Source organism: Dermacentor silvarum, chromosome 3 (assembly GCF_013339745.2).
Source record: "Dermacentor silvarum isolate Dsil-2018 chromosome 3, BIME_Dsil_1.4, whole genome shotgun sequence".
NCBI lineage: Eukaryota > Metazoa > Arthropoda > Arachnida > Ixodida > Ixodidae > Dermacentor > Dermacentor silvarum.
This window is the reverse complement of record NC_051156.1, coordinates 28,198,234-28,211,294: the sequence shown is the minus strand read 5'-3', so window position 1 is coordinate 28,211,294 and position 13,061 is coordinate 28,198,234. Positions and strand designations below refer to the sequence as shown.

At 46.2% G+C, this 13,061-nt stretch overlaps 1 pseudogene; it reads left to right on the top strand.

Moving 5' to 3' along the window:
• The first annotated feature begins 2,237 nt into the window (after nucleotides 1–2,237).
• LOC125944200 (uncharacterized) lies at nucleotides 2,238–10,126 on the top strand (annotated as a pseudogene).
• The last annotated feature ends 2,935 nt before the right edge of the window (nucleotides 10,127–13,061 follow it).

The following is a 13,061-nucleotide window of genomic DNA, read 5'->3' as shown; positions in this document are numbered from 1 at the left end:
CACACCTTGCATGAAATTATTTTAATAACATAAGAAATGCGAATGTCATGTATGAAATACATTGAGATGCATTTGATGCATCGTAATGTATGATGCATGAAAAAAAGTGTGATGTTTGAAATATGCATTTAAGAAGATAATGAACTTCCATGTATGCATTTATTCTTATCCATCACATATTAAACAGCCACAAAAAAAACGACAAGAACAGTGGAAACCCAGACGACACCAGAATGCCAGTAAGCTGACCAAACAACTCAGACGCTGTGCGCATTCTATGCAAATTTGCAAAATAGTACTTTATTGAAAGAATTTGCATGTCAGCAGAATAACAGATAATGTTCATTATGGATGAGAAATTAGGCACGTTGTCACTCAAAAAAGCTTTGCTTACCCAAGCGGTTTTAATCCAGCCACGCAAGTCCACATGGCCATGAAAATTATGGTTTCCATAGCGACACAAACCAAGCATTGCTCCACTACACAAACTGCCGTGCTGAATGAGCATGAAGCTGCATGCCCTAAAGCCCAAAGAGACACTGCAATACAAGTCGCCCCCCTACCATTGCTCCCAGCAGACTTCAGACCTCTCCGTGGTTCAACGCCTGTGCCAATGGAGATGGATGAATTTTGTGCAGGTGATGAAGACAAGCCAGCAGCTCAAGAAGACACCAGCTATGTAACATCATTCAGCGAGAGCTTCTTCGGGGATCATGTGCATTAAAATACAGTAGACTCACAACAAAATAAATCTCTCACAATTTTGCATAACAGTGCATGAAGAACCCCAGAATGCTAATCGTATTAACAAAATCTGAGAAAAAAACCATAGAAAAAGTTTACATAAGAACTGGAGAAATGCAATCATTATAGGAAAACATCACAGAACAAACGGACTAGCGCGAGAGCATATCAGCAAAGGTCAGGAACTTTACAAACATACTAATTCAAAAAACAACAGAAGCGAGAAAACGTTAAATGGAAAGCAAACTTCACAATTGTAATTTAATGACTGCCTTCCGATAGCTTATTGAGCAAGTATTTCTTGCAGGTGTGTCAACATAAGTATACCAATGGTTTAATTTTATCAGGTACAGAATTCCATAATGACAGGTCTGAGAAGACAGCAGTTCATTTGCCATGCTTTGTTCAAATGGCAGGGTAATTTTGAGATTGTTTGGACAAGGCAAGTAAAGATGAGATTTTTTTTACTTTGGAGATAAAAAGTGATAGCTTCTGTTTAAACAACACTATGTGGGTTTTTTTCATTTCTCCCTTTCCCTCACGATGTTTTTTTTAACATGAACTACCGTAACATACCCAAGTCTTTACCCTTCATAGCTCTCATAGACGCTATATGATACTCAAGCTGTGATACAGGGGGCTAGAGTGACTGCAACTTGGGGTGCCATATGTGTGAAAACAACTATAGATGTGAAAAGGCAGCAGAATTCTTTCGGGAAGCCTGCGGCTAAACTCTTTTTCATACATAGGAGGCGAGGCTGACAGCTTTTAGATGGCATGTCTTGCAACGAGCAAAATGGTAGCAAACTAACTGGTGCCACCATGCATGCTATCAGTTTTACCAGTGTATCACGCATGGTATTTTGTAGTCTAATAGACCAATACAGGCTATCAGTTTTATTAGTGTATCAAGTCTATCATTTCATAATCCAGTAAGATGAAACCTATAGAAGCCAATAAAATATTTCTATTAGAAATTTTCCTAGGGTAATGTTCTAGCAAGGTAATTTACAACCAACAGCCCTTGCATGACTGTCAAGTCTGATATCATAGAGCCTGATCTTGCAGTGCAAATTTAGATGTTAAATTAGGCATACTGAGGACCAACACTGGTGCTTTTCCTGTTTATCTCAATCTGCGCCATCTGAAGTTGCACCGAAACATCATGCTGCTTAATTCTTGTAACCAGCTGGCCCATCTAACTTGCTTCATCATGATGCTAAAGAATACAAACTCTGATACATGGTGTTAAAATTTGGAAACCGTTTGTGCGTTTCCTCTGACATTGAACAGTTTTACCATCCTGCTTTTTCTAGTTCGTAGTGCCTCCCACATGGCCCCAACTGAATACAGCCCCTGAACATTAGGATGCTATTATGGTAGCAAAATTGTAGCAGTTTTGTAGCAATGCATTAGGCACTTATATATTATGCACTTGTTTTTCGAGCTTTTCCACCGTAAGCAAGCTGAAATGGGTAGTGAGCTTGCTGGCTTGCAAGTCGACCTGGCAGGTGACGGGCGCTGTGACTCTCCAGGCTACAGTGCCAAGTACATGACATACAGTGTGCGTTCTATGCAGAATGGCTGCATTTTTCACACAGAACAAGTGCAAGTTGGAGAGGTAAACACATAGTACTACTATTAGTACGTATATTTTGTGAATTCTTATAAAACTATTTGTTGTGTTTGTTCAGTCACCTGAAGTCCCTAACAGTGTTTCCATGGAAAAACAAGGGCTTGCCAAGTGCTTGATGGGTGTCGAGAAGCTGGGCATCTGGATACGTTCGCTGACAACAGGTACCATACAGAGATTGTGTTTGTTTTATTTTTGGTGATGCAATTTGAAACAGTAAGCAATGCTGCTGTGTATGCTAGAGCATCTTATTTACATTGTTGTAATCAACTTGAGAACAAATTCCTAGCCACGTATATTGAGAAGGTCAAAAATAGCAACCTCCCCTGCCCCTAAGCCTGGATATGTTTCTTATTGCTGGGTCAAGGTATGTGTAACACTGCCAGGAATGATAAATATATAGACATTTTTTCTAACACTACAACACACTTGCTGTGAAACAGATAAGTAAACAGGCTTATCGGAAGGGTTGGTGTTGGAAGCTGTTAATGGCGACATGCAATGAGCTGTGAGGAGATTTGCTGGTGCTGGAAAAGGAAGCCGTGTGCATGGTGGCATTTCTGAGGGACGTGGGCGGGCGGCTACTGCAGAGAAGCTGTCGTTTTGGGTGCCAATTGCTCTCGATCACATGTGTCTCACACCTTTTCTTGTTTACATGTGATCTAGTGGTTAAAAACATAATTTATCACAGTTTGGTGACATACTGAACGTTAGTGCCAAATGTCTTGTTTTCATGCGCCGTATAGTCACAAATTGCTGCTGGAAAGCGTACTACGTCTTTACAAAAAATGACTGAAAATTTTCCTTGCCAACCAGCGGGTATTCAGGGGTGAATATTGAGCAGTCACATGACATTACAGACTGTTCGTAATTTAACACAGCGAAGTGTCTCGCTGGTAGCTTCTCTCCAAGCCTGCAGCTAGAGCTGGATGCAGAACTTTGTTTTCCCGACAGCTAATTGTGAGCTGATTTACATCTTAAAGATGTTTCTTCTCGATATATTATTGCGGTACTCCAAATGAAACTGACTCCTGCGCGTATTCTGCGGCCGCCTATGCTACGGATGCACTCTCTTTTTCCGGTAGCAACATGATCGCTCTGGCTTCACTCCCGTAAGCGGCTGCGAGGAGGTCCTACTCTAGGAGTTTTATATAACCTCCTTGCTAACTAAGCCTCATTTTTTTCACAGACCAACATCCTGGTGTCAACCGCTATTGCCGCGTGGAGAATCCAGAGATTAAGCACTGGTTTGATACTTGGCATTGTTATGAACGGGTTGGCGTTTCATCTCAGCGCTGCCATCCGTTGTTGCGGGTCGGAGATTAATCCGCCGCTGCTGCCAGTTTGTTGAGACTCGGGTAGCGTTTAGGCCGGTGATCCTTCAGCCAAAGGGATGAGTACGTCCGGGAGTAAGAGCGAGAGAAAAAAGAGTTTATTCTACATATTTACAGTGGCTCCAAATATCGAAGCCCACTCCATGGGGGAGCACTTTGAAAGTCTAAGCTCACTACATGTCTGAGCACATGTCAGAACTCTTCAGGACACACCACTGCACGCAAGGTGTCTCCTTATAAAACATCGGTCTTCCCTAGTTGACCCGACTAGGGAATCAGATGACCTTGATGTGGCCAATCAGACGGGCCGCCTTGTTCGCTGAACTCCGCCTCCAATGTTGCACCTTCGAAGCAAGGACGAGGCAATCCGGAAACAGGGGGTTGACACTCCTTCCACGAAAGTCGGTGACCTGTTTCTTGCCCTCCGACGGTCATCTTGCCAGGGTCGGGAGAATGGCCTTTGCACTAATCCTCGCTTCTAGCGAGGGGTGGCGGTTGTGGTCGGTTGCTTCAAAGTGAGCTTCTTTGTCCGAACGTCACTGCCGGTGTCTGGCCGTGTCGCCAGGTAGGCGGCCGCTGATGAAGGGGGTGGAATCGGGGAAAGCACCCAAAGAATGCGCACCGCCGAGAAGGGGGCGCTTGTTTGCCCGTTTCGTCGGTGTCTGGCACTGTCGCCGCCTGGGCGACGCTCATGAAAGAGCCTGCCTCGATGGGAAACAATCAAAGAATGCGCCCGGCCGATTCGGGACGCAACAGACTCCTCCCCCGCCGGAAGATCCGACCTGAGGGTGACCAGCTGTCAGGTTGCCCGAAGCGTCGGTGGTCGGTCGAGAGCTCGGGGTTTCTTCTTGAAATGATGGCCGATGACACACTCGAGCACGAGGTCCCAGCATCAACCTCTCTGTGGCCTTCTCCCTGGGAATACACAAGCACACACACGACCACAGGGCACAGGAAAGCGCCGTGCTCGCACCGAGAGCCATCGGGTCTAGCGAGCAAATCAACGCGCCTGCCCTTATCTAATAATAGCACCAAAGCAGCCATCAAATCACTGAACCTTCGCTGAAGCCCACCATTTTGAAATTAGACCAGGATTGTGCAACTTTCTCGCAATATCCGATACGGAAGAGCAGTCCTGGTGACAAAGCACCACATAGCGCTCAAGCGCCCGAAATCCGTTCAATCCACCAGGCTTCGCTTGACCCAATAATTTGGACCCAAAATTTTGTGCCGCCAAAGCGAGCTCTCATGAACCTCTGAGTTCGCCAAAACCAGATCACTGTGCTGCAGAGAGCAAACGTAGAATACTTTAAAATGCTCTAAATAAATGATAAATGAAATATCATATATCATACGCAGCACAAACGCGATGAACTGCCTTACATCCGCTAGCATCGCACGTACTAGTGCCACTCAGAGCCACATTATTAGCATCACGGATGCACTGTCAGAGTCGCTTCAACTTTGCGGAAAACTCACATGTAAAACGTGCGACTCACGCACTAACAATTTATTTCTCTTGTCCATATAGGACACACACTAAAGAAACAACAACAACAAAAAATCTTGCGTTAACACTTGAAGACTGGCGAACATTTCTAAAAAGTGAAGTGATAATCAAGCGTGCCACTACAGGTTTTAAACCAATAACGTGGACCTGACGCTGCAAGCGTATCTCTTACAAAAAGGAAGCTTATTTGTGCAGAAAGGAACGACACGTCGAAAAAAAGTTTCAAAAATCTAACGCGCGCGAACCATCTCTTTCAAAATATCGATTAGCTTCTAAAACAAACAATTTAAACAATGCTCAAAACGTGGAAATCGAAATGATCTCTATTCCGGAGATCTTAAAACGTTTAACCAAACATTAAAATACAGAAACCAACAAACAAAATGATGTTTCCGCAAAACCTGAGTCGCTTTTGAGTCCGAGTAGCTTATGGTGGCGCCGTATCTTTGAGCCTTACTCGAGGCGGGCGCGGTCTGAGAGTCTGTCTTGTCACCGAGGTTGCACAAAGGGCATGTAGGTTAATCTCCTTGCTGCCCACCCCCGACACTGAACTAACAGGCATCATGCCTTCTGGGCGCCGTGCGACGACTCCGCTGCCGCGCGTGACCGATTCGCGTCGCCGTACCGGCTCGCTCTGCAGTGTCATGCCTAAAACACCTCGAAAAGAACCCAAAGAGGGGGAACATAATTGCCCCCTCCGCGCCGCCTTCGCTTTTGTCAACTTTCGAGCCGAACGGCCCTTTCCCTTCTTCGTCCTTCGGCGGTTCGGACGCGATCTCTCTGAAAACATTCCTAGGAACAAACGCGCCGCTCGAACTCTTTGACTGCGCTCCCCACTGGGTTTAGCGCCTTTCTTCGGCCGCGTTGCCCTGTCTGCCGCATTCCCGACTTTGCGACGCCGTTTCATCCTAGCACGTTTAGTAGTGCTCATTTGCAAGCCTTCCGCTTGAATCTCGTGCTGACCGGCACTTATTTCATCGGTCATTATTTCCGTCTCAACCGCACAGGCACAGTCCGAATGATTTGCGGGTAAATCATTCCTCTCAGTGCTACCTCGACTGGCGGAGAGCTTCAAACACTTAGGGACAATGCAGCTATTTTCTTTTTCGCAAAGTAGCTCGGATACATGGGAGCTGTCCACAACTGCACTGTCCTGCCTAAATTGTGCTTTAGCGCACTTTCCTGACCGATTGGACTCTGCACAGGTGCTCTTGTCTGACGACTCGGGGCCACTTTGGGCTTCTGCAAGAGCTACCTTCGCGACGTACTCCCCGGATAACTGTGCCAAATCGTCCACAGCTGGCCTAGCTGCTTCTCTAGTATTCCATTGGCACAGTATCTCGTCGCGCTCAATACGGTCCCCATTAACGGGCTTCTCAAGAACTACGTCACGGTCTACGAATCTGGCATCACCTGTGAACGTACATTTAGGTTCACTAAGATCAACCTTTCTTTCTACCATCGGTAGAACCGTGCGTGCTAATCCTTCGCACCTTCCGTGCGCTACTTCTACGGGTGCCTGACATTTTTGTTCCTTCACTTCAACACCCTGTTCCAATATTTCAACCTCTTGACTGAGAGCTTCTATCTCTTCGTGTTGTTGCCTAATCCAATCCTGTCTTTTCAACTCCTCCTCATTCTCAATTGCTTCCTGTTCCTGCTCTTTTAGAATTGAGTTGCCGAAGAATTCAAAGTATTCCTGATCACTGTTGCTTTCTAAAATTGCTCTAATTTCGGCTTCTGATTTATCATCCTCTATTTCTATGTCGAGCTCTTCACACAACCGCAACAAGCTAGCTCTCGTCAAACTCATGAGGTCCATGGTCACTACTTTAGGCTTTGGCTCAGCTATTCCACAATATATACTTGCTGCAAAACCCGCACAAATCACAATGCAAGTAAAAAAAACTACCAGCGGTTCAATTCTGTTTTCCCAAGAGAATTTGAAGCCTGGAAAATATAGCAAAAACCAAATGCCTACACACAGAAGTAGTACCAAGTCCCCAAGTACTGCTCCACCGCATCGAATCAATTCAAAGAAGACGAAAATCCTGGGCCGCCTTTAAATGATAAGAATTACGGTAGTTCTCCACTTCCCAATTACTCCCACACAAGAATGAGGTCTGGCTTTAGTAGCTGGTTCAGATCTATGCTGAAAGCTGCCTTCTGCATGGATGCGCAACAACCACAGTATTAAATGGGCAGTTGTACACGCTTCATCGGTTTTTAGAAAGTCTAGGCTAAAAGATCCGATGACTCAAGCGCAAAGCCAGGCACTCACCCTGTACCGTGCAGTCATGCTGCGCTGTATTCATCCAGCCGCTCGCGAACCAGTTGGCGATTGGCGTTGGCTGCAGGTCTTGCCGCTGTCATCCTGTCACTCGTGAATCAGTTGTTGGTGACTGGCGTCGGCTGCAGCGTCCATCTCACCACGGCCATCCAGTTGGTCGCGAACGAGATGCCGGCGACTGATGTTGACTGAAGGGTCGATCTCACCACGGTCATCCAGTTGCTCGCGGCTCGGGGTTAGGATTCATCCCATAGCTGCCATCCAGTTTGTTATGAACGGGTTGGCGTTTCATCTCAGCGCTGCCATCCGTTGTTGCGGGTCGGAGATTAATCCGCCGCTGCTGCCAGTTTGTTGAGACTCGGGTAGCGTTTAGGCCGGTGATCCTTCAGCCAAAGGGATGAGTACGTCCGGGAGTAAGAGCGAGAGAAAAAAGGGTTTATTCTACATATTTACAGTGGCTCCAAATATCGAAGCCCACTCCATGGGGGAGCACTTTGAAAGTCTAAGCTCACTACATGTCTGAGCACATGTAAGAACTCTTCAGGACACACCACTGCACGCAAGGTGTCTCCTTATAAAACATCGGTCTTCCCTAGTTGACCCGACTAGGGAATCAGATGACCTTGATGCGGCCAATCAGACGGGCCGCCTTGTTCGCTGAACTCCGCCTCCAATGTTGCACCTTCGAAGCAAGGACGAGGCAATCCGGAAACAGGGGGTTGACATTCCTTCCACGAAAGTCGGTGACCTGTTTCTTGCCCTCCGACGGTCATCTTGCCAGGGTCGGGAGAATGGCCTTTGCACTAATCCTCGCTTCTAGCGATGGGTGGCGGTTGTGGTCGGTTGCTTCAAAGTGAGCTTCTTTGTCCGAACGTCACTGCCGGTGTCTGGCCGCGTCGCCAGGTAGGCGGCCGCTGATGAAGGGGGTGGAATCGGGGAAAGCACCCAAAGAATGCGCACCGCCGAGAAGGGGGCGCTTGTTTGCCCGTTTCGTCGGTGTCTGGCACTGTCGCCGCCTGGGCGACGCTCATGAAAGAGCCTGCCTCGATGGGAAACAATCAAAGAATGCGCCCGGCCGATTCGGGACGCAACAGCATGTTGCTAAAGGTAAGCACATATCCAGTTTTCAGGCCAATCTTTAAAACAATAGCACGCCGAAGAATCGCATGAACCACAATTCAGCCTATTCAGGGGGATTACCTGACGAGGCAGACATTTTTTTGCATGATTGATCGCAATGTCTAGAGGTCTGCCTAGCTTAAATCTTAAGACCAATGGCATTTTCGCGATATCTGTGCCCAAAATATTCTAAAATATGCTTTGTTGTTGTGGCTAAGGTAATCGCGAACTGTGTGACACACACTTTGAAGGAACTGCAAGCTGGAAAGGCGACATATTTCTTAGCACACATGGAGGCTGCATATCTTAAAAGAGAGTCTAGTCTCAAGATTTCCGCTTAGCAAGCGTGACTTCACTACAGGTATACTTCAACTTATCAGTTGCAACAGGTCACGTGAAGTGGATTAAAGAGAGTGGATTTTTTATTGCCTACCTGTACATTGCAATGTGATTTATTGTGCAGATTATGCTTGTCTATTGCACAACTGCATCTAAGGTGGAACACTGTCTATCACAAGTGATCTTTGGAAATGTGTGCATACTAAAAGGACAGGTGACATGCAGGAATGCTAGTTTCTTAAAATGAAAAAAAATTGCATAAAGATTCATTTTATGGTCCAGATTGGTCAATACAGCACCTGGCACTGTTACTTGCTTAGTAACAACCATCTTGTACACGCCACAACCCTCTTTAAGAGTGCAGTGTCAGTAAATAAAGCATCTAATAACAACCCCTTCTCATATATTCTACGTCTGAAAAAAAAGCACCTGGCTGCTAGCCGCACACATCCAGTTATCGCACCATGGATCCAAAGCATCCTAAACCACCTCTACTGGGTGGCTGCCATGGGCCAAGGGGATGGTGAGCTTGTCATCAGTATGTGGAGAAGCCTCCTCAACCACGTGTGCAAAGAACACGATGGCCATGATGGGCCCTACAAAAAATGCCTCCATGACTCCCTTGACGAGAGGGAATGGTTGAGACCAAGTAAGCACTACTGTAAATTGTGTTCTTGCCCTACACAGCATTTCTTAGTGTGTACATCACATCTTCATATAAAAAGCTAAACAGATTTTGAATTTGTTATACGTATCTGTTTCAGCATCACCTGTATTTATTCGTCTCAAAACCATTGTCGACAATGTGAGACTATTGAAAGATATCCGCCGGCTCTCTCCTGAGGTGCAAACGTTTTCATTGGAGTCCTTCCGCAGGGTGCTGAATCGGTTTGCTCCAAAGTCCAATGCTTTCTCAGCGGACGGAATGCAAGAGAGGTAATTTTAATTTCGACATCCAAGAAATAAGACAAGGGTATAATTCAAACCTCTCATTCATTAGAACGAGGCTCGCTGTGCTGCACTTCAATGAGAATTCTGCACGGCACCAAGCACTCACTCAGGATGGAGAGCAGCGGTGGAAGATCAAATCTTCCAAGGCAAGGTGAGGCCACTTCACTGTGACCACCGTGAAACAGGACCCAAGCTACGGTATCTAACATTTCTGGACAGATTGTAACATACCAACACGTGTGCACGAAATTCTTGCCAACCATAGGGCAATTACCCTGCAGTACAATATTTTCGGCATTTTCGCTGTTTTGTAAAACTCTAGTGTCGTCAACGAAGGTTTTAATAAAACCTGGGGTATTATGCCTTGCGGCGGCATTTTTAATGACCTTAGCAGGAAACCAATGAAATTATAAAGATGTGCCAAATCAGGCAAAATGGTGCTGACAGGAACTGATAATATAACAGTTAACCTCTACATATGTACAGTACAGGTTTTTGTGCGACCTAATCAGGAATTTGCAGAATGATAAGGAAAGCTGATACTTGTGCACAATTATTTCTAGCTAGACGAACATGGTGCTATAGACGACCAAGTTTTATGGCTATTGGAAGATGTTTATGCTTGGGCGAGTGCTGCAAATACATGCGTGTTAATCGGAAGCTACAACTTCGGGTCAACACTTATTTCTCTATCCAAATACATGTAAAACAGAAGTTTTCTCATTACACAACCGCTGGACTAATTCTACTGGACTCGATTGCATTTGAGAAAAACAATTTCTGCTGAGCGTCGGAAGCAGAATCCTAATGTATGAATGTATGCTAATGTATGTAATGTATCTTAATGTATAAAAAATTCACAAAAAATTGAAAAAATGGTTGGCACCACTTGCGCACAACTTAGTTTCTCAGAACAACTTCGTACTGACACTGCATTTCTTCACTATGCAGGATACTTTGATGACCTCATGCAAGATGTTGTCGAGCTCTGCGAACATTCTTCATATAAGGAGAGCTTTCTGAGCTGTTAAATCTCTCCACCCTGCCATATGTCATTCGGTTTTGAAAGACCATCAAAGCTCATCGCACAAAGGCGCCCTCGCTTCCCCATGGCATCAACACTAAGCAACATCAGCTAGACAGCCACCACAGTTGGTGTGAACTGGGCTAATGCACTCAGACAGCCATTAAAACTTGGCGTGTCAAGAGAGCTTTGGAGACCACATGACGGCCAAATTCAAGTGTGCAAACACATCCGCAATGCAGTCACAATGATTTATTTGAACGACACCAACGCCTCCGTGGTCAAGTATGCACTGGTCTGTTGAGAGTACACACATGAAGAGAACCACTCGGCTAAACGAAGTCGGGTAGCCACCTTTCCTTGAGACAGCATGAAAGACTTGGCATTTCAAGGGAGCTTTGCAGACCACTGCATTGGCTCTGTTCCATATTTAGGCCAGCAACGCTGCCTGGCGGGCACCACATGGCTTGATGCTATATTTCCGCGCCCACCTCTGCATCGAGCCACGATAGTGACGACAAAGACGATCAGATGTCAGCAACGTGGGCCTAGGCACCGTGCTCATTCAGTTGCAAGACGGTGCCGAGCGAGTCATTGCTTACGCGAGCAGAACGCTGTCACGTGCGGAGTTCAACTACTACACCACAGAGAAGGAATGCCTCGCTTAATATGGGCAGTCCGTAAGTTTCGTCCGTACTTATGCGGCTGCCGAACATGAAAGACCCCTCTGGACATCCGGCATGCTGGAACCTACTACTTCAAGAGTATGACATGACAGTGGTTCATAAATCGGGAAAGCAGCACTTAGATGCCGACTGTCTCTCAAGATCACCAATTGAATCACCAGGTGCATGTGATGAATATGATGGCCTTTTAGCAGTTGTTGATGCCGCCGCCATCTCTCATCAACAAAAACATGATCAAGAGCTCCATTTACTCATTGAGTTTTTAAGGACAATCTACAAATGTACCGAATGTGTTTTTAAAGGGACTATCATCGCTCTGCTTGCGCAACAGCATTCTCTATAAAAAGAACTCTTCTTCGGCAGGGCATAGCTACCTGTTAATCGTCACACATGCTCTCCGCAAAGAAATCCTGCAGGCTTGCCCCGACGAAGCCACATTAGGACACCTCGGCTACACACGCACATTGGCACGAATCAAAAACAAATACTACTGACCAAAGCTTGCAGCAGATGTGAAGCATTACATCAGAACTTGCCTTGACTGTCAGTGACGCAAAGTACCACCCACTAAACCCATTCGGGCTCTTACACCCCGTTGCAGTGCCGGTGTTGCCGTTTGCGCAAATTGGAATGCGCCTTCTAGGCCCATTTCTGACATCTGCCAGCGGAAATAAATGGGTCATAGTTGCGACAGACTATCTCACCAGGTACACAGAAGCCAAGGCACTTCCGAGTGACATGGCAGCTGAGGCGGAATAATGTTTCATTGTGAACATCGTCATAAGACATGGTGCTCCAGCTATCGTCATAACAGACAGAGGAACCGGTTTCACAGCTGAGCTTTTGAGAAGTGTGCTCACGCTCAGCGGCACGGCCCATAGGAGGACAACAGCCTACCATCCTCAAACAAATGGGCTTACAGAACAACTCAACAAGACCCTTGCTGACATGCTCTGTATGTACGTCAACGTGGAGCAGAAGAATTGGGACAAGATACTGCCGTATGTCACATTTTCGTATGATACGGCACGCCAGGAAACAGTAATAATGACGCCGTTCGGTCTTCTCCACGGTCGAGAAGTAACGACGATGCTACACGCTATGCTGCCCCATGATTGTCGCAATACAGAGAATGACGCTACCGATATTACAGAGCGTGTCGAGGAAGACATACAGCTGGCGCGTGTCCGAATAACCAGCCAGCAAGATTGTCCTTAGAATGGTGTCAGAATTGGGATGCCTGCGGGGTTCCCAGAATATTAGCTAGTATGGACGCATTGGCTCCTTTGGAACGCCTCGTGTTGCCTGAGAATGCAGCAGAGAGGTGAAAGCAGTTTCAGTAATTCCTACTTGAAGGAAACTGGGAAGGAACGAACAACGCAGACAAAGCTGCCATATTACTTCACTTAGCAGGTCAAGAAGCCATTGATG